We start from the raw sequence: 18,296 nt of genomic DNA, 5'->3' as shown, positions 1-18,296 counted from the left end.
CCGTTGGTTCTCTGCAAAGGCACGGCGCAGCGTTTCGAGGTCACGCTTGCTTTTCATTCAGCTCACTGCTGCGCGTATTGATTCTCGGCAAGTCTTCCGGAAAATCGTTGTTATTTTCTCGGTTTCGTAGAACGGTGTCTGCGGACTTTGTAAACAATTCTAAGCACTGTGTCTGCTGTTCCACCCTTCTTTAAAGTGAATAACAGCGAGCCTGAGGCAAACACCGCGAGGCCAATATCTCTGTACGCCTTGCGATTGCATTCTCTCTCCGTCGAACGCTTGCGTAGTAGCCACTGAAGTGGAGGAAACAAACAGAAAGACGAAATAATCCATTGCGTCTTTCGAAATTGCTTCACTCAGCAAGATACTACTGCGCTTCGTGCTGCCGTGATCATACGGACGCTGCAAAACGGACGTAAAGGTCAGTGGACACAGAATAGCTTTCCGAGACCACCTTTTAGTAGGCGGCTGCATGGTCGAAGCGTGCAAAGCGTTTAGAAAAATGCGGACGGCCGTGGAACGTACGCGCTTAACATATGCTTTTATGTGGCTGAACGTGTTTGTTGTAAAATTGTGGAACACACACTATCTCACCTGTTTAGAACTGAAAATGCGCTCTGCAGAAATAAACACGGAACCGCACAATGAGCACTTTCGTTCCGTTACCTGTACCATGCACTTTCCGATTATCACACACAGAACAAAAATATCGGTTTAGAGGATATATAGAGTGATTATAATTAAAATTAAACTTTCAAACCGCGTAGAAATAACACCACTGGTCAGAATGACTTCAAATTGCAACGGAGTCGAAATTGCGGGCTGTAGTGTGGTAGTTTGTATCGAGGCACTTGGCTACTAGACCGCCAATTATTAACCGCCCACTGGAAAAAAAAATTGAGTGTTTTAGAAGTTTTGTATAATATTAAACCTGTAGCCTGTAAGAAAAAAATTGTAATAGGTGGAACATATTGCTTTTACATCAGATATTTGACTGTCAAACAACAAAAAAGTGTTTTCGATTTGATCGTCAGTTTGATATAAGAAACAAAATTGTAATCAAATCGATTTGCAAACCGCGCAGACGCTATCGAGGGAGATTAACGCTATTATAATTTTCCTGGCAACTCGATTTTCTTAGCGTATGTTAACGAGAAGTTGAAACACGAGTAGACGTTAACGTGGCAAACAACGTCGAACGATAACGTAGCTTTTCCTGCCAGCTCCGTATATGAAACGGGCTGTCCTGGTTTGAGATTTTAACTAACTCGAGTTGCACGAGTTCTGCGGTGGGCGGCGTCCAGGTTTTAATTGTGGGCTTGTAGAGGGGTATGGAGCCACGGTCGTGAACAGCCATTTGACTACTTATGAGCGACCAACGGCTGTCAAAATTTATACTGTAAATTTCAAATTTTTGACAGGTGTGTTTTCAAAGTTTCAAATAAAAGATATTGCGGGCTGTAGTGTGGTGCGCAGTCACAATCGTAAACAGACATTTGACTTCCTTACGATCGCCCTCAAAATCTATGCAGCATGTTTCAGCAGGTTTTGGACAAGCCTGTCTTCAAAATTTCAAGTCGAAATACCAAAAATTGCGCCCTATGTAGTATCCATCACGGTCGTGAATATATAATTATGTAATCACCGATTGGGAAACCAGGAAGCTCAGGTTGGTTAAGTGGACTGAATGGCAGTTTCCGTTCACGCATACTTTCAACTCAGCGAAGTCGGTTCGGCGTAAAACCGAATTGGCTCATCGCTAACTGCCCCCTTTGATTTTACGAGTAAGTCCCTACGGAGAGTAATGCCCGACTGCTGGAAGCACTTGGGAACTTACGAGTGATTTCTTTCGCTGATTTCATGCAAGTGTTCGGATTCCGTATCAGTCGAAGTCCGCCCCCGGTAGCTGAGTGGTCAGCGTGACAGACTGTCAATCCTAAGGGCCCCGGTTCGATTCCCGGCTGGGTCGGAGATTTTCTCCGCTCTGGGACTGGGTGTTGTGTTGTCCTAATCATCATCATTTCAGCCCCATCGACGCGCAAGTCGCCGAAGTGGCGTCAAATCGAAAGACTTGCACCAGGCGAACGGTCTACCTGACGGGAGGCCCTAGCCACAAGACATTTCATTTCATTTCATCTCAGTCGGAAAAACGGACCATTGGAGGATCACTTTCTTGTCCGTCAGTTAAGAACTCTTTTTTTTTTCAGCATTGGGTAGAAATATGAAGTTAAAATTGATGTCAAATACTAACGTCTGCCGTCACTTACGCATCAATATATTAAGCTTCTCACTCAATACAATCAAAAGATACGGCGTTTATGTTACATATTTTGATGCTCGAAGACTCAGTCATCAAAACCTACAGATGAACTACCTGTGTAGATAATTAACTTTACACGGAACCCCCTGAACACGACGTTTACCTTGTCTCTTGGTTTAGCAGTGATTGTTCATTCGCGTTTTCGTTTCGCCGTCCCGTTACCAACAGCCGATTTGGACTGCTCGAGGAGGTTTGAAATGTTCCTAATGGATGGACGTGCAGTTTCTGGTCCTGACGGACTTACGCAACCGTCAGTTTCCGCTACTCTTAGTCTCTGATTTCCTAATGTGATTCCCTCGGTATAATTCGAGTAAATTGAATCACTCATTTGTTAGCCATGTTCATGTTCGTCTTGTAAATTATTTTCGAGACACCGTCGATTCCATTCAGTTTTTTTTCCAAGTCTATTTCCGTCTCTGGGGAATTTTAGTGTCATCGGCAGACCTTAAAGTTTTAAGTTTTTCTGTCTGTAGTTTAATTCCCATTGCAAACTTCTGCAAATTTCTTGGTAGTGGTGCAGTAGAAATTGTTTCGGAGGGCCCAGCTGATGGAGAGTGGAGCGAGATTTTGACTGTAATCAAGTGTGGCGTCTTTGAGACAAGTGAGGAGCGTCATGCGTGCCACAGACAGTGCTGTGTTCCTGGCACAGGAAGCAGAACGTAGCCGCCGGCACACCGGACGACCTGGTTAACGTGATTTTGCGTCCTCGCAGTTCTCCAGCGGTCGGCTTTATCGTAAAATTCCTACGTTAGCTCTGTTAAAATGCACATTACCTCCCATGTCCATATGGTAGTCGTGTTGTTGTGTCTACAGTATGAATGAATGAAAACTTGAGTATCGGTGAACATGTAATAAGACAAAAAGGGAAGATACATGTCCAGTCAGTAAAGACATCAGCTTATATAAGCTCACCAAATCGAATAAACTCATTCCTGACGGAGAACACACATATACCAGGGTCACTGCAAAAGAAATTCACACTATTTTTGTAAAAATACAGTTTTCATTCTGCATGTGTGAAAGTTTTACACTGTGTAAATACATTCTTCCCGCTTGTTTTCAAAGTTAATTCAACCTGTTCCCGTGAGTGGCGCCGTCACAGCATGTCTTCAAGATGGCTGCTACACTTGACGTTCGTCAGAAGCAACGTTCTGTCATAGAATTCCTGTGCTGTCAAAAAGAGACAGTGGGAAACATCCACAAGAGGTTGAAAAAGGTGTATGGAGGTGCTGCTGTCGATCGCAGTACAGTTAGTCGGTGGGCAAGGAGGTTACGTGATGAAAGCGGGCACGGCAATATTGAGGATTGTCCTCGCAGCGGCAGGCCTCGTACTGCACACACTCCAGACAATGTGCAGAGAGTTAACGAATTGGTGACTGTTGACAGGCGCATCACAGTGAACGAATTGTCACGCTACGTTGGGATAGGGGAAAGAAGTGTTTGCAGAACACAAAACTGTTCACGTTAAAAAAGGTTTGTGCCAGGTGCGTTCCCAGGATGTTGACAGTGGCTCACAAAGAAACGAGAAAAACGGTATGCAGCGAACTTTCGGAACAGTACGAGAATGTAGGAGATGAATTTCTTGGAAGTATTGTGATGGGTGATGAAACATGGCTCCATCATTTTTCACCAGAGACGAAGAGGCAATCAATGGAGTGGCATCATGAAAATTCACCCAAGGAAAAAAAAATTCAAAGCCACACCTTCTGCTGGAAAAGTTATGGCTATGCTGTTTTTCGATTCCGAAGGACTCTTGCTTGTGGACATCATGCCAAGTGGAACCGCCATAAATTTTGATGCATATGTGACGAGACTGAAGAAACCTCGAGCTCGATTGAGTTGTGTTCAACCACAGCGGCAAAAGCAGGGTGTTTTGCTGTTGCACGACAATGTGCGGCCACATGTCAGTCAAAAAACCATGGAAGCGATCACAAAACTCGGATGGACAACACTGAAACACCCGCCTTACAGTCCTGACCTGGCTCCGTGTGACTATCATCTCTTTGGGGAGCTGAAAGAGTTTCTTCATGGAAAAAGGTTTGAAGATGATGACTCCCTTGTGCACGCTGCCAAACAGTGGCAGCAACGAGTTGGTCCAGAATTTTACTGTGCGGGTATACAGGCGCTGGTTCCAAGATGGCGTAAGGCAGTTAGGAGGAATGGAATTTATGTGGAGAAATGGAAATATTGTTCGTAAAGGATGCATCTACACACTGTAAAACTTTCAAACATGTAGAATAAAAGATGGAGTTTTTTAAAAAAAATAGTATGCATTTCTTTTGGAGTGACCCTCGTATATACATAACATCAAGCATTACAGAAAGTATTTGTATTAATTTCATAAGAAAGTCCCATAACCTTTTGCAAAATGTGAAGGTGGAAAAGGATTGGAACCCTATACAGGCCTAACTTCAGTTCCATAACACGGGGCCACTAATCACTATGCTAGGCTGTAGTTTCCTTATATCTCACATTCTATTTTATCTTATGGTCTTTTATAGGCTGTAATTGCCGAAATGTTATTAATTGACATTTAATTACAACAAATTCTAACAGGAGCGGCACGGTTTCATTAATCTTCGGTCCATCATTGGCTTAAAACGGCTTACTCTCGTAACGCGGGACTTACGACACGAAAATAACTAAATATGAAAATTCTTTAGCCACCAATATGACGTTTCCTGTGGTTTTATTACAACAAATCGTACCAACAACGATTCATTCTCGACGCATTCAACGTGCTGGTGCTTAGAAACAGCATATATTCGTACGGTGAAACATGTAACGTAAAATCCAGCGAATATCGGCTTCTGCTGAAGACGACAGATACAGTATGGCGTATTACCTTCTGCTTGTGACGTACGAAGCGTTCTTGCTTCCTATTGGTTCTACTGTACGTGACACGTTGCCGAGTACCGCAGGACGTGATTTGTGTTCCACGTGACGAAATGGCCCTCCAACGGGAAACATCAGGAAGTGACGTCACAGAACTCGCAGGGCGCCACGTTGGCGTCGGCCGACTCGGCCAGCCACGCCCGGAATGCGCGTCCGCCGCTCCGCGCCACGCCCCCCCCCCCCCCCCCCCCCCCAAAGCCACGGCTGTTTCGGTCGCTGCCGACCTACCGCACCTCCGTTCCCAACTCTGGAGACCGCCGCCTGAAATACTCGCCGGCGCGAAACCGCCTAGACGCGAGAGCGGCTGCTAATCACGTGCGAGCTAGCGTCGCATTAGTGCTGGCCGGGCTATTCTCGAACGCTGTCTCCAGGCCACCGCTCGCAGTAGAACAGATAACCATCACACGATATGGCTTAAAATTAAGACTTTCCAATATCCGCTGGCTACTCGTACTTATATGCGCCTGTATGAACAGTTTACGTGGACACTTGCATTTAGGACTCTGAACCATTCTCCGGCGAAAGTCTGCAATAACTTCTAGCATGCGAACTGAAGGAGTTCTTCGTCGTTTTACATTTTGCACAGTTGGGTAGATCCGACAGTTTTAATACACCACTGGCCATTAAAGTTTCTACACCACGAATTTGACGTGCTACAGACGCGAAATTCAACCGACAGAAAGAAGATGCTGTGATATGCAAATTATTAGCTTTTCAGACCATTCACACAAGGTTGGCGCCGGTAGCGACACTTACAACGTGCTGACATGAGGAAAGTTTCCAACCGATTTCTCATACACAAACAGCAGTTGATCGGCGTTGCCTGGTGAAACGTTGTTGTGATGCCTCGTGTAAGGGGGAGAAATGCGCACCATCACGTTTCCGACTTTGATAAAGGTCGGATTGTAGCCTATCGGGATTGCGGTTTATCGTATCACGACAATGCTGCTCGCGCTCGTCGACATCCAATGACTGTTAGCAGAATATGGAATCGGTGGGTTCAGGAGGGTAATACGGAACGCCGTGCTGGATCCCAACGGCCTCGTATCACTAGCAGCCGAGATGACAGGCATCTTATCCGCATGGCTGTAACGGATCGTGCAGCCGCGTCTCGATCCCTGAGTCAACAGATCGGGACGTGTGCAAGACGAACAACCATCTGCACTAACAGTTCGACGACGTCTGCAGCAGCATCGACTATCAGCTCGGAGACAATGGCCGCGGTTACCCTTGACGCTGCATCACAGACAGGAGCACGTGCAATGGTGTACTCAACGACGACCCTGGGTGCACGAATGTCAAAACATCATTTTTTCGGATGAATCCAGGTTCTGATTACAGCATCATAAAGGTCGCGTCAGTGTTTGGCGACATCGCGGTGAACGCACATTGGAAGCGTGTATTCGTTATCGGCATACTGGCGTTTCACCCGACGTGATGCCATGGGGTTGCCACTGGTTACACATCTCGGTCACTTCTTGTTCGCATTGACGACACTTTGAACAGTGGACGTTACATTTCAGATGTGTTGTGACCCGTGGCTCTACCCTTCATTCGATCCCTGCGAAACCCTACATTTCAGCAGGATAATGCCCGACCCCATGTTGCAGGTCCTGTACGGGCCTTTCTGGGTACAGAAAATGTTCGACTGCTGCCCTGGCCAGCACGTTCTCCAGATCTCTCACCAATTGAAAACGTCTGGTCAATGGTGGCCGAGCAGCTGGCTCGTCACTACTCTTGATGAACTGTGGTATCGTGTTGAAGGTGCATGGGCAGCTGTAGCTCTCCACGACATTCAAGCTCTGTTTGTCTCAATGCCCAGGCGTATCAAGGCCGTTATTGTGGCCAGCGGTGGGTGTTCTGGGTACTGATTTCTCAGGATCTATGCACTCAAATTGCGTGAAAATGTAATCACATGTCAGTTCTAGTATAATATATTTGTCCAATGAATACCCGTTTATCATCTGCATTTCTTATTGGTGTAGCAGTTTTAATGGCCAGTAGTGTATATTGCTGCTCACTTTACATGTAGTCCTCTGTTCGGATACTTGACCCCAAAAATTTCGTGAGTTTCCGTAACCGAACCTGTTATTATACATGCTCCCACAATTTAAATTCTTTTATTCTATCGAGAAAGTCATTTTGCACATCGCAAGGAGAAACGTCTGACTTCACTGATGAAACAAACTGAAATGCTGACAGAAGAATGCTAACAATCGATTATTCCGTACGACTGTTCATTGTTGTAGCTGTTTATTTCAGAAGTCGAAATATTGCATTCGCATTCAAAGGCGAAGCGGTGCCACTTTGAACTGCGCCAGCCTGTATTAGGAAGAGAAATCATTACACCATCTGCCGTAGCCGTAGTGTGGCACATGAAGGAGTGAGGTACTGAGCCGTAAAAATCATTGAAAACCTATCCATTAATTTAAAAATTTGAAGAATAATAAAATTAACTTTAAACACAAATTGAATTCATCATATTTGCGTGACAAGTTCTTCTAGCTCCTGTAAGAGTTTCTGAGTAAGTGGTAGTATACAGTGTGTGTGTGTGTGTGTGTGTGTGTGTGTGTGTGTGTGTGTTGTGTGACGTAAAGACTGAGAGATTGAACACAGGTAAGTGTAATTTTAATTGATTCGACTGTGGGTTCTTAGCGAAGCATTATGTATTGTATGAACTTAACGGAACATTTTTTCGCCTTATGCCAGAAACGTTTGATTTTCGTACGACTTAGACATCTGGTTGCGAGCGCATTTTTCAGTACACGTTTGGTGAGCGCATTTTTCAGTACACATTTGGTTCCACAGATGACACCAAGCAAAGATAAACACGTGCCAACTCCTTAACCTTTCGCTTCTCGACGTAAATTATAAAAGTTATCTCTGTTGACGATTTTAATTACGAGGGTTGGAACTTAAATAGTGGCAACTGTTTATTGACAACCGATACAAAATAGTTACATGTTTGCTCCTGTTACTCTCCTTCAAAGCAGTCACCAGCGTTGTGCAAAAAAATGGTTCAAATGGCTCTGGGGGCTTAACAGCTGTGGTCATCAGCCCCTATAACTTAGAACTACTTAAACCTAACTAACCTAAGGACATCACACACCTCCATGCCCGAGGCAGGATTCGAACCTGTGACCGTAGCAGTCGCGCGGTTCCGGACTGCGCGCCTAGAACCGCTCGACCACCGCGGCCGGCCCAGCGTTGTGCAGAACCCGTTCCCAGCGATATGGAAGGCGTAGTATATCGTTAGCAGAGCCTGCCATTAAAGTCATCAGAAGATAAAAACATATTGCGAAACGATTTACAAAAGATGCCTGTGTGGTGCCAATATTGGCAACAGACCCTAATTAATGAAAAATGTGAGGTCATCCACCTGAGTGCTAAAAGGAATCCGTTAAACTTCGGTTACACGATAAATCAATGAAATTTAATAACCGTAAATTTAATTAGATACGTAGGAATTACAATTATGAACGACTTAAATTGGAAAGAACACATCGAAAATGTTGTGGGGAAGGCAAACTAGAGACTGCGTTTTGTTGGCAGATCGCTTAGAAAATGTAACAGCTCTACTAAAGAGACTGCCTACACCACACTTGTCCGTCTTTTTGGAGTACTGCTGCGCCGTTTAGGATACTCGCCAGATAGGATTAACGGAGTACATCGAGAAACTTGAAAAAAGGGCAGGACGTTTTGTATTATCGCGAAATACGGAGGAGAGTGTCACGGACATGATACAGGATTTGGGGTGGACTCTCACGAAATTACAATCACCAGCTTTCTCGTCCGAATACGAAATATTCTGTTGACGCTGCCTACAGAGGGAGAAACGATCCTCATAATAACATAAGCGAAATCAGAGCTCGCACTGAAAGGTATTGGTGTTTGTTTTTCTCCCCGCGCTGTTCGAAACAGGAATAATTTATAATTATTGTGAAGGTCGCTCAATGAACCCTCAAGCAGGCACTTAAGTGTGATTTGCAGTGTAAATGTAGATGGAAGAAAGTCATTTGGTCGGCTGAATCTTGTTTCACAGAATTTCGAACTTCTGTCTGAATTAACGCCTGGCGTACACCGTCCCAGGCCGATTATGTAGACTGCATCCTGCCCAGAGTGAAACGCTATGGGGGTGTGGTGGTGTTGGCCCGCCACATCGTTGTATGCGCCCCATGGGCAGTTGCAAGGTCACATTACTGCCAAGGACTATGTGACTATTTAACTCTTCTGATCATGTTCATCCCACGGTGCAATATTTGTTGCCGAATGGCGATGCTGTGTTCGAGGACGAATGCGCTCCAGATTCACACGGATTACACTGTCCAGGAGTAGTTTTGTGACCACAAGGCTGATTAATTGTCGTGTCTGACCGTCTGTGGTCTGCTTTGGAGAGAAGGAAACGTGATCGCTATCCACCACAATCATCATCAGACGAACTTTCCACTATTTAGAAGCAATAATGGTATTCCCTTGAAAATGCTTTCTTACTCCATATTTGGCTGGATAATATGTTGTGGTTTTCAGGGTTCCATATTTTTGTGCGACACCTGTATGTGCTACTTGCAAAATTGATTTTTCGTCTTCTGCGTAAGCGGTGAATTGCATGACTGACAGTGGGACGAAAACAGGAATTCACAGAGGATGGGTAATTCTGCCTGCTGTGGAAAGAAAGACAGCTCACGAAAACTGACAACGGTCACGAGAGCTGTGAGCTCCGAGCGGTCTAAGGCGCTGCAGTCATGGACTGTGCCGTAGGAACTGATGACCTTAGCAGTTAAGTCCCATAAGTTTTTTATATATAATATATATAAGCTGTGAGCTGGCTTTGTGCCACTTCCTGTTCGCATGGGATATGACGACTTTGATCTGAGGAGGACACGGTGATCGGTTGTGCGTCCTGAGGCCTGTTGTGACAGTTTGCTTTTTTGTAGTAAAGAGGAAGTGCTGTCAATACAGTACTCGAAACTGTTTGTTACTGTTTCACTTGATCATTTGTAAGAAGATTACCATCCCATTAACGTTGGGTATTTCAGAGAAACTACGGTTAACTGTAGTACTAAATGCTTGATACTAATACAGCAAGTCGCTCAGTTATTAAAATCAATACTTGATTTCGGCTGTGAATGGGAAAAAAAAAACTGCGTCGGCTCCACTTCGCATTCTGCGTAACGACAGGCAGTCGGGTTTTACAATTAATAAAATATTCCGGGCTATTGTGCCGTGGTCTAAGGGATTCCACTTCAGAACCCGACGTTTCGTCCCCATCTGCAGAGGACATTATCAAGGTGGATCTTAGCTTCGTTGAACTTCCGAGTCAGACACTGGCTCGCTACTGACTACAGCAACTTTCCACTTGCGCGAGCTCCCGCGCAGTGACGTCACGTGTTGTGAATACGCGAGCGTAAGTGACCGTCGTCCGCTGTTACTGTCTCCCATGGTGGAAGACTGGTACACATATTCTTCAGCACAGGAATCCAAATTTCATTCAGTTTCACACCCTCCTCCTTCCTATTAAAATTCCTGGGGTGTTTCACAATCTCTATGGCCTCTCTGTATAACTTTTTTCGTGGTATCTGTTTGTGGCTGTCAGTACTTGAGTCCGGTCAGACTAAATATGGTGGTGTTATGGCTGTAAAGCATGTTCCATAACAGTTGATCTGTCAGTCTCCCCTATTCTGCATTTGCCCTTCTCCTCTTCGAGTCGTTTTTTGACAGTTCTTTTTGTAGTACCCACATACACTTCCCAACAACTAGACGGTATTCTATAAATTCCAGCTTTTTCCAGTGGTTGGCGAGCTTCCTCGATTGTTTTTAGATGACACTGAGTCTTCTGTGTGGGTGTGTAAGTTACCGCGATGTTCCGCTTTCCCAAGATTTGTCGTATGCGGTCAGTCACGTCCTTAATGAATAGCAAGGAAACTTTGGAATTCACCGGCGCTTTAGCATCACTGTGATTTCTACGCGGTTGTCTTAACGCCCTTTTCACGTCAGCAAACGAATAAGCTTTCTTGAGCAACGCAGTGGTGAGATGTTTTAATTCTGCGTCAAGCAGCTTTGCTTCAGAGATTTTCCTTGCTCTATCCACCAACGTTTTTATGACGCCTCGCTTTTGTTGTGGTTGGACGTTCGAATTCTGGTGTAGGCAACGGTCTATGTGCGTGGGTTTTGATGAACTGTGTGGCCCAAGCTAGCAACTTCTTTCTTGAAAACTAGTACATCAAGAAAATTTAATCTTCCGAATGCCTTCTCCTCCTTCGTAAACTGAATCTTCGGATTGATCCCGTTCAGATGTTTGTGAAAACGATCCAGTTTCTCCCTGCCATGTCGCCACAGAACATATCATCCACGTAATGGAACCAAATATTCGGTTTTTTGTTCGCCGTTTCCAAAGCCTGCTCCTCGAATTTTTCTATAAAGAAGTTCGCTATAAACGAGCTTAAGGGGCTCCCATAGCGACACCATTCGTCTGTTCGTAGAACTCTTCGTTGCATTTGAAATACGTTAAACAGATCCGCAACATAGCCCTGAGTAGTTTATTAATTGTGATAATTCCGGTCTTGAAATTTTACATTTTACACTTAGTCGACTTTTAAAACTGAAAGTTGGTAGAGCACTTGACCGTGAATGGCACAGGTCCCGAGTTCGAGTCTCAGTCCGGCACACAGTTTTAATCTGCCAGGAAGTTTCATATCAGCGCACACTCCGCTGCAGAGTGAAAATCTCATTCTGGAAACATCCCCTAGGCTGTGGCTAAGCCATGTCTCTGCAATATACCTTCTTTCAGGAGTGCTAGTTCTGCAAGGTTCGCAGGAGAGCTTCTGTAAAGTTTGGAAAGTAGGAGACGAGGTATTGGCAGAAGTAGGGTTGTGAGGACGGGGCGTGAGTCGTGCTTGGGTAGCTCAGTTGGTAGAGCACTTGCCCGCGAAAGGCAAAGGTCCCGAGTTCAAGTCTCGATCTGGCACGCAGTTTTAAGGTGCCAGGAAGTTTCATATCAGCGCACACTCCGCTGCAGAGTGAAAATCTCATTCTAGTCCTCCGTCACGTGCCACAGGCTCCGGTTTCAAACGTCAGCACGGGAGAGGGAGGAGCGTGCGCTGTCTGCTGGCATCTGCCGTCTGAGCGGAGTCCCGCTGTAGCAGCGATTTTCATTTGTCACTACACACTCGTTTCATGTCCAGCGATCCACTCATTCCATTTGAGTGCATTCATCTCGATTCTCATTTCATGTAACTATGCTAAACAGTGCCGCAAGAGTGATGGTCTGCTTTAATGCTACGTATTTTTCAGATATTTATCTCAGCAAATGTTGACACTCCTACTCAGTGGCAAAGGTAACACTAAAGTCGACACTCTGCTGATCTGCAACGAGCTTTGCTTATCGGTGATGGGTGGAGCAGACAGTGTGTGATATTCCTGGCCGTGGCCGCCGGTATTTTATTTTGCTGGAAGCTCGTCTTGATGCTGCTTGATATAGACTTGGCCACTGTTTCTATGTTTCGATGCACTGTATCGATACATGCAACTGTTTCAGTGTTTCGGAACGGCTGTGGTTCACTGTTTCGAAACAGTGGTGTTTCATTCCGCCCCTGTCTCGGATTCGATTTCGAGCGAGACACAGAAACTGTATCGTTGTTTCAAAATAAGGCTGTTTCAGTCCACCTGTGCTTGGAACGGACTAATTGTATCGAAACAGTGATGTTTCATTCCGCTCTGTGTCGGACGAGATTCGGGCTCACACAGGTACTGAAACACAACGTACCACTTCATGAAACACTTTCAAAGAGTGTCGAAATCTTTTTGACAGGCAATAGCATGAAGCTTAAGATATCCGAAAATAAATCTTCGTTTCTAGCTGACTGTCCTATTCCGAAATGGCGTAACATCTGCTTTATAAACACTAACCAAACAATAAAACAACGCATACTATTCACATTCAAAATAATAAATATGTGAAAATCATTCAACTAAATTACACTTTTTTTATAACACACGCTTCTCTGTTCATGTACAGTAATCATATTAAGAAACGCAAGTAAGCCTACTACATTTTGAATAAAAAAAAGACGTAGAGTGACAGTTATTAGACATATACATAAATTTGATGTAGGTATAATTGCAATAAATCTGTCTGACATATCACTTATAGTGTAATGGTCAACGGGAAGTGCTGGGGAGCATGGTGAATTTATAGTAACGGTTCGAAACACCTTGAAAGACAAAATTTTTTTCTGTTGTATACCTATTATCCACAATGAATCCCTTTGTGTGCATGGAAATTAGCAGGATGGGTATATTACCCATACTAACGGAATGTGGGAATCCCAGTAGAATATCCGTAGCTTCTGCAGTTTGCTCCCACCTCCAGTTCCGTTCGTGGTGGTTCTTCTGTCTTCAGCTATGGCTGTCCTCAGCCAATTGAAAAGTATGAAAGTCACATGACACGAAAGCAGTGCATTTGCTGCAGGAAATACGAAACTGCCAATACGCCCAAGTGATAGTTTCATACTTTCTGCGATATGATTAGCGCTCTCGCACCTCATTTGTGTTTATATGGACATACTTATACAGTAGACGTTCAAGATGATAAAATGTGTAGGTTTATTAGATCACAAAACACAAACTGTTTCACTGTTTCGAAACAGCGTATCGAAACATTACATTGTACTGTTTCATTTGTTTCGAAACGGTTAAGTGTTTCAGTTTGCCCATCTCTAGCTTGATACATGCGGAGTAGCATATGGTAAAAAAGTGGAGAGAGGTGCAAGCGACAGATGTCACAGTATGTACCAGACCCGTGGGAGAGAGCACCAGTTGTACTGAACTTGCGTGTGATTGGTCGGCTCGTTCGGTTGCTAGGCGCCAAAACGCCTAACTCAACCGAAGTGCCGCGGACATCTTCGGATCGGTTGGCGCGTGGGACGAAGTACTTCGACTGCGCTTTAGTCATTCTGTTTCGGGTGTTCTATAGGGACGGATACGTAGCTCTGTTCTGGGCGTTCTTCAGACTCGTACTCTGTGTCGAAAATTGGGTGGAAAAGTTACCGTACAATTAAGAAAGCCATGTCGAGTGTTGTTAAAAAAAAAGAAAGCACTCCGTCTTCAGGCCACAAGTGGCCCATCGGGAACATCCGACCACCGTGTCATCCTCAGTTGAGGATGTGGATAGGAGGGGCGTGTGGTCAGCACACCGCTCTCCCGGTCGTTATGATGTTTTTCTCTGACCGGAGCCGCTACTATTAAATCGAGTAGCTTCTCAATTGGCATCACGAGGCTGAGTGCACCCCGAAAAATGGAAACAGCGCATGGCGACTGGATGGTCACCCATCCAAGTGCAGGCCACGCCCGACAGCGCTTAACTTTGGTGATCTCACTGGAACCGGTGTATCCACTGCGGCAAGGCAGTTGTAAAATACAGTGTAAAATACGTGATTATTTAAAATATAACGAAACAGGATACAGTAATGAGAAGTGCCGCCTACCATCATTGACAGTACTACAGATCTTGCCCTCTGTAGATACGGAGACTAACCTGGGCAACTGGCATTCCATAAAAAGCATCACAGGTTCAAGTTGACAGCATAGCAGCCTCCGCCGGAGAAGATGCCACGACCGACGATCTGTCTTTTGCGCTGGGGACACCTCACTGGAAGAGGACAGGTTGGTGGTAAGAGCGGTTAGGGACTGTTAATCAATCTCTCCAGATCCCAGCCCTGACTTCCAAAGTACACGCATAATTTATAAATGTCGAAACAAACTCGCCAGTAGACGAGAGCGAGGATTAAGTGGCTGTTGGGCAGTCTGGTTTATTCCGGCCTGAACTGGCGTTTTATCGAGTCGTCGTACGATTGCCGAAAACATAAACAGGCGTCAGAGCGAGTTACAGAGACAGAGAGAGAGAGCGGCTGGCACGGATGGGGCCGCGGTCACGACGCTCGGTGGCGGGCTGTGGGCGGCCGCAGTCGATGGCGTCAGGGGCGCAGTCGCCAGTGCTGCGGGAAACGTTCCTCTCACGTGCTTTCAGTAGCTGACGAGCCGAAGCGTGAACGTATTTGTTCAAAATATTGTTGTACAAGCGTTGGCAGCAATGCGACAAATATACACTGGAGGTATGAATTAACAAACGCCTTCAGTCACAACTTTTCGTGTTGTATTAAGTACACGATGCGTTTCGGACCATGTGGGTCCATCATCAGGTGTAATTTGTCTTATTGCATGCTTTATTTTTCTCTTGAATGAGCTGAAATGCATATTCCTGTCACGAAAAGGTTAGGTTATGAATATCGTAAGTCAAATAGTTCAAATGGCTCTGAGCCGTATGGGACTTAACATCTGAGGTCATCAGTCCCCTAGAACTTAGAACTAATTAAACCTAACTAACCTAAGGAGATCACACACATCCACGCCCGAGGCAGGATTCGAACCTGCGACCGTAGCAGTCGCGCGGTTTCGGACTGGAGCGCCTAGAACCGCTCAGTCACCGCATCCGGCAATTTCGTAAGTCAATTGCGGAAAATATGTGTGAAATGCTGGAAAAGATGAACAGTGTAAACGTACCACAAGGTGCAAGAAAAGCGTTTTTAACGTTTTAGAACAAGCGACATACGAAAACGGTAGAGAAACGAATGTTTGCTTGTGCTAAAACATTAAAAATGGTTTTCATGGATTATGCGGTAAGTGTACAATGTTCATTTTTTCCACTATTTCGCAAATATTTTCCGCGTTTGACTTACGAAATTCATAACCTATCATTAAACCCTTTCGTGGCAGGAATATACATTTCTCACCTCAGTCACGTTTGAAGCTGCGAAATATGGATAAAATTAAATCGAACCTAACTGCAGGTGCCCCCCATGAACCATGGACCTTGCCGTTGGTGGGGAGGCTTGCGTGCCTCAGCGATACAGATGGCCGTACCGTAGGTGCAACCACAACGGAGGGGTATCTGTTGAGAGGCCAGACAAACGTGTGGTTCCTGAAGAGGGGCAGCAGCCTTTCCAGTAGTTGCAGGGGCAACAGTCTGGATGATTGACTGATCTGGCCCTAGTAACACTAGCCAAAACGGCCTTGCTGTGCTGGTACTGCGAACGGCAGAAAGCAAGGGGAAACTATAACCGTAATTTTTCCCGAGGGCTTCTTCGTGGGTAAAATACGTAAACTACTCAAGAGGACGCCGTTATCAGTAGAAATGAAAACTGGCGTTCTACGGATCGGAGCGTGGAATGTCAGATCCCTTAATCGGGCAGGTAGGTTAGAAAATTTAAAAAGGGAAATGGATAGCTTAAAGTTAGATATAGTGGGAATTAGTGAAGTACGGTGGCAGGAGGAACAAGACTTTTAGTCAGACGAATACAGGGTTATAAATACGAAATAAAATAGGGGTAATGCAGAAGTAGGTTTAATAATGAATAAAAAAATAGGAGTACTACAAACAAAATAGTGAACGCATTATAGTGGCCAAGATAGACACGAAGCCCACGCCTACTACAGTAGTACAAGTTTATATGCCAACTAGCTCTGCAGATGATGAAGAAATTGATGAAATGTATGATGAGATAAAAGAAATTATTCAGATAGTGAAGGGAGACGAAAATTTAATAGTCATAGGTGACTGGAATTCGAGAGTACGAAAAGGGAGAGAAGGAAACATAGTAGGTGAATATGGATTGGGGGTAAGAAATGAAAGAGGAAGCCGCCTGGTAGAATTTTGCACAGAGCACAACTTAATCATAGCTAACACTTGGTTCAAAAATCATAAAAGAAGGTTGTATACATGGAAGAAACCTGGAGATACTGACAGGTTTCATATAGATTATATAATGGTAGGACAGAGATTTAGGAACCAGGTTTCAAATTGTAAGACATTTCCAGGGGCAGATGTGGTCTGTGACCACAATCTATTGGCTATCAACTGTAAATTAAAGCTGAAGAAACTGCAGAAAGGTGGGAATTTGAGGAGTTGGGACCTGGATAAACTGAAAGAACCAGAGGTTGTAGAGAGCTTCAGGGAGGGACGATTGACAAGAATGGGGGAAAGAAATACAATAAAAGAAGAATGGGTAGCTTTGAGGGACGAAGTAGTGAAGGTAGCAGAGGATCAAGTAGTTAAAAAGAGAAGGGCTAGTAGAAATCTTTGGATAAGAGAAGATATATTGAATTTAATTGATGAAAGGCTAAGCAGGGATGGCTAGAGGACAAATATAAGGATGTAGGGGCTCGTCTCACAAGGGGTAAGATAGATACTGCCTACAGGAAAATTAAAGAGACCTTTGGAGAAAAGAGAACCACTTGCATGAACATCAAGAGCTCAGATGGAAATCCAGTTCTAAGCAAAGAAGGGAAAGCAGAAAGGTGGCAGGAGTATATAGAGGGTCCATACAAGGTCGATGTACTTGAGGAGAATATTATGGAAATGGAAGAGTACGTAGATGAAGATGAAATGGGAGATATGATACTGCGTGAAGAGTTTGACACAGCACTGAAAGACCTAATTCGAAACAAGGCCCCGGCAGTAGACAACATTCCATTAGAACTACTGAAAGCTTGGTGAGCAAAATGTATGAGACAGGCGAAATACCCTCAGACTTCAAGAAGAAAATTATAATTCCAATCCCAAAGAAAGCAGGTGTTGAGAGATGCGAAAATTACCGAACTATCAGTTTAATAAGTGACGGCTGCAAAATACTAACGCGAATTCTTTACAGACGAATGGAAAAACTGGTAGAAGCCAACCTCTGGCGGGGTAAAATACAGGGAGCGAAAGGCTATTTACAATTTGTACAGAAACCAGATGGCAATTATAAGAGTCGAGGGACATGAAAGGGAAGCAGTGGTTGGGAACGGAGTGAGACAGGGTTGTAACCTCTTCCGGACGTTATTCAATCTGTATATTGAGCAAGCAGTAAAGGAAACAAAAGAAAAATTCGGAGTATGTATTAAAATCCATGGAGAAGAAAACTATATGATTCGACGATGACATTGTAATTCTGTCAGAGACAGCAAAGGACTTGGAAGAGCAGTTGAACGGAATGTACAGTGTCTTGAAAGGAGGATAAAGCAAAACGAGGGTAATGGAATGTAG

The 18,296-nt window shown here is 44.6% G+C and overlaps 1 long non-coding RNA gene across 1 annotated transcript in view; it reads left to right on the top strand.

Moving 5' to 3' along the window:
• LOC126100997 (uncharacterized) overlaps positions 1–18,296 on the top strand; it is a 572,422-nt gene that overhangs the window by 448,791 nt on the left and 105,335 nt on the right. The gene's annotated exons all lie outside the window — the stretch shown is intronic.

Source organism: Schistocerca cancellata, chromosome 9, assembly GCF_023864275.1.
Source record: "Schistocerca cancellata isolate TAMUIC-IGC-003103 chromosome 9, iqSchCanc2.1, whole genome shotgun sequence".
Lineage (NCBI taxonomy): Eukaryota > Metazoa > Arthropoda > Insecta > Orthoptera > Acrididae > Schistocerca > Schistocerca cancellata.
Note: the sequence above shows the minus strand (reverse complement) of the source record. Positions and strands in the feature narration are given on the sequence as shown.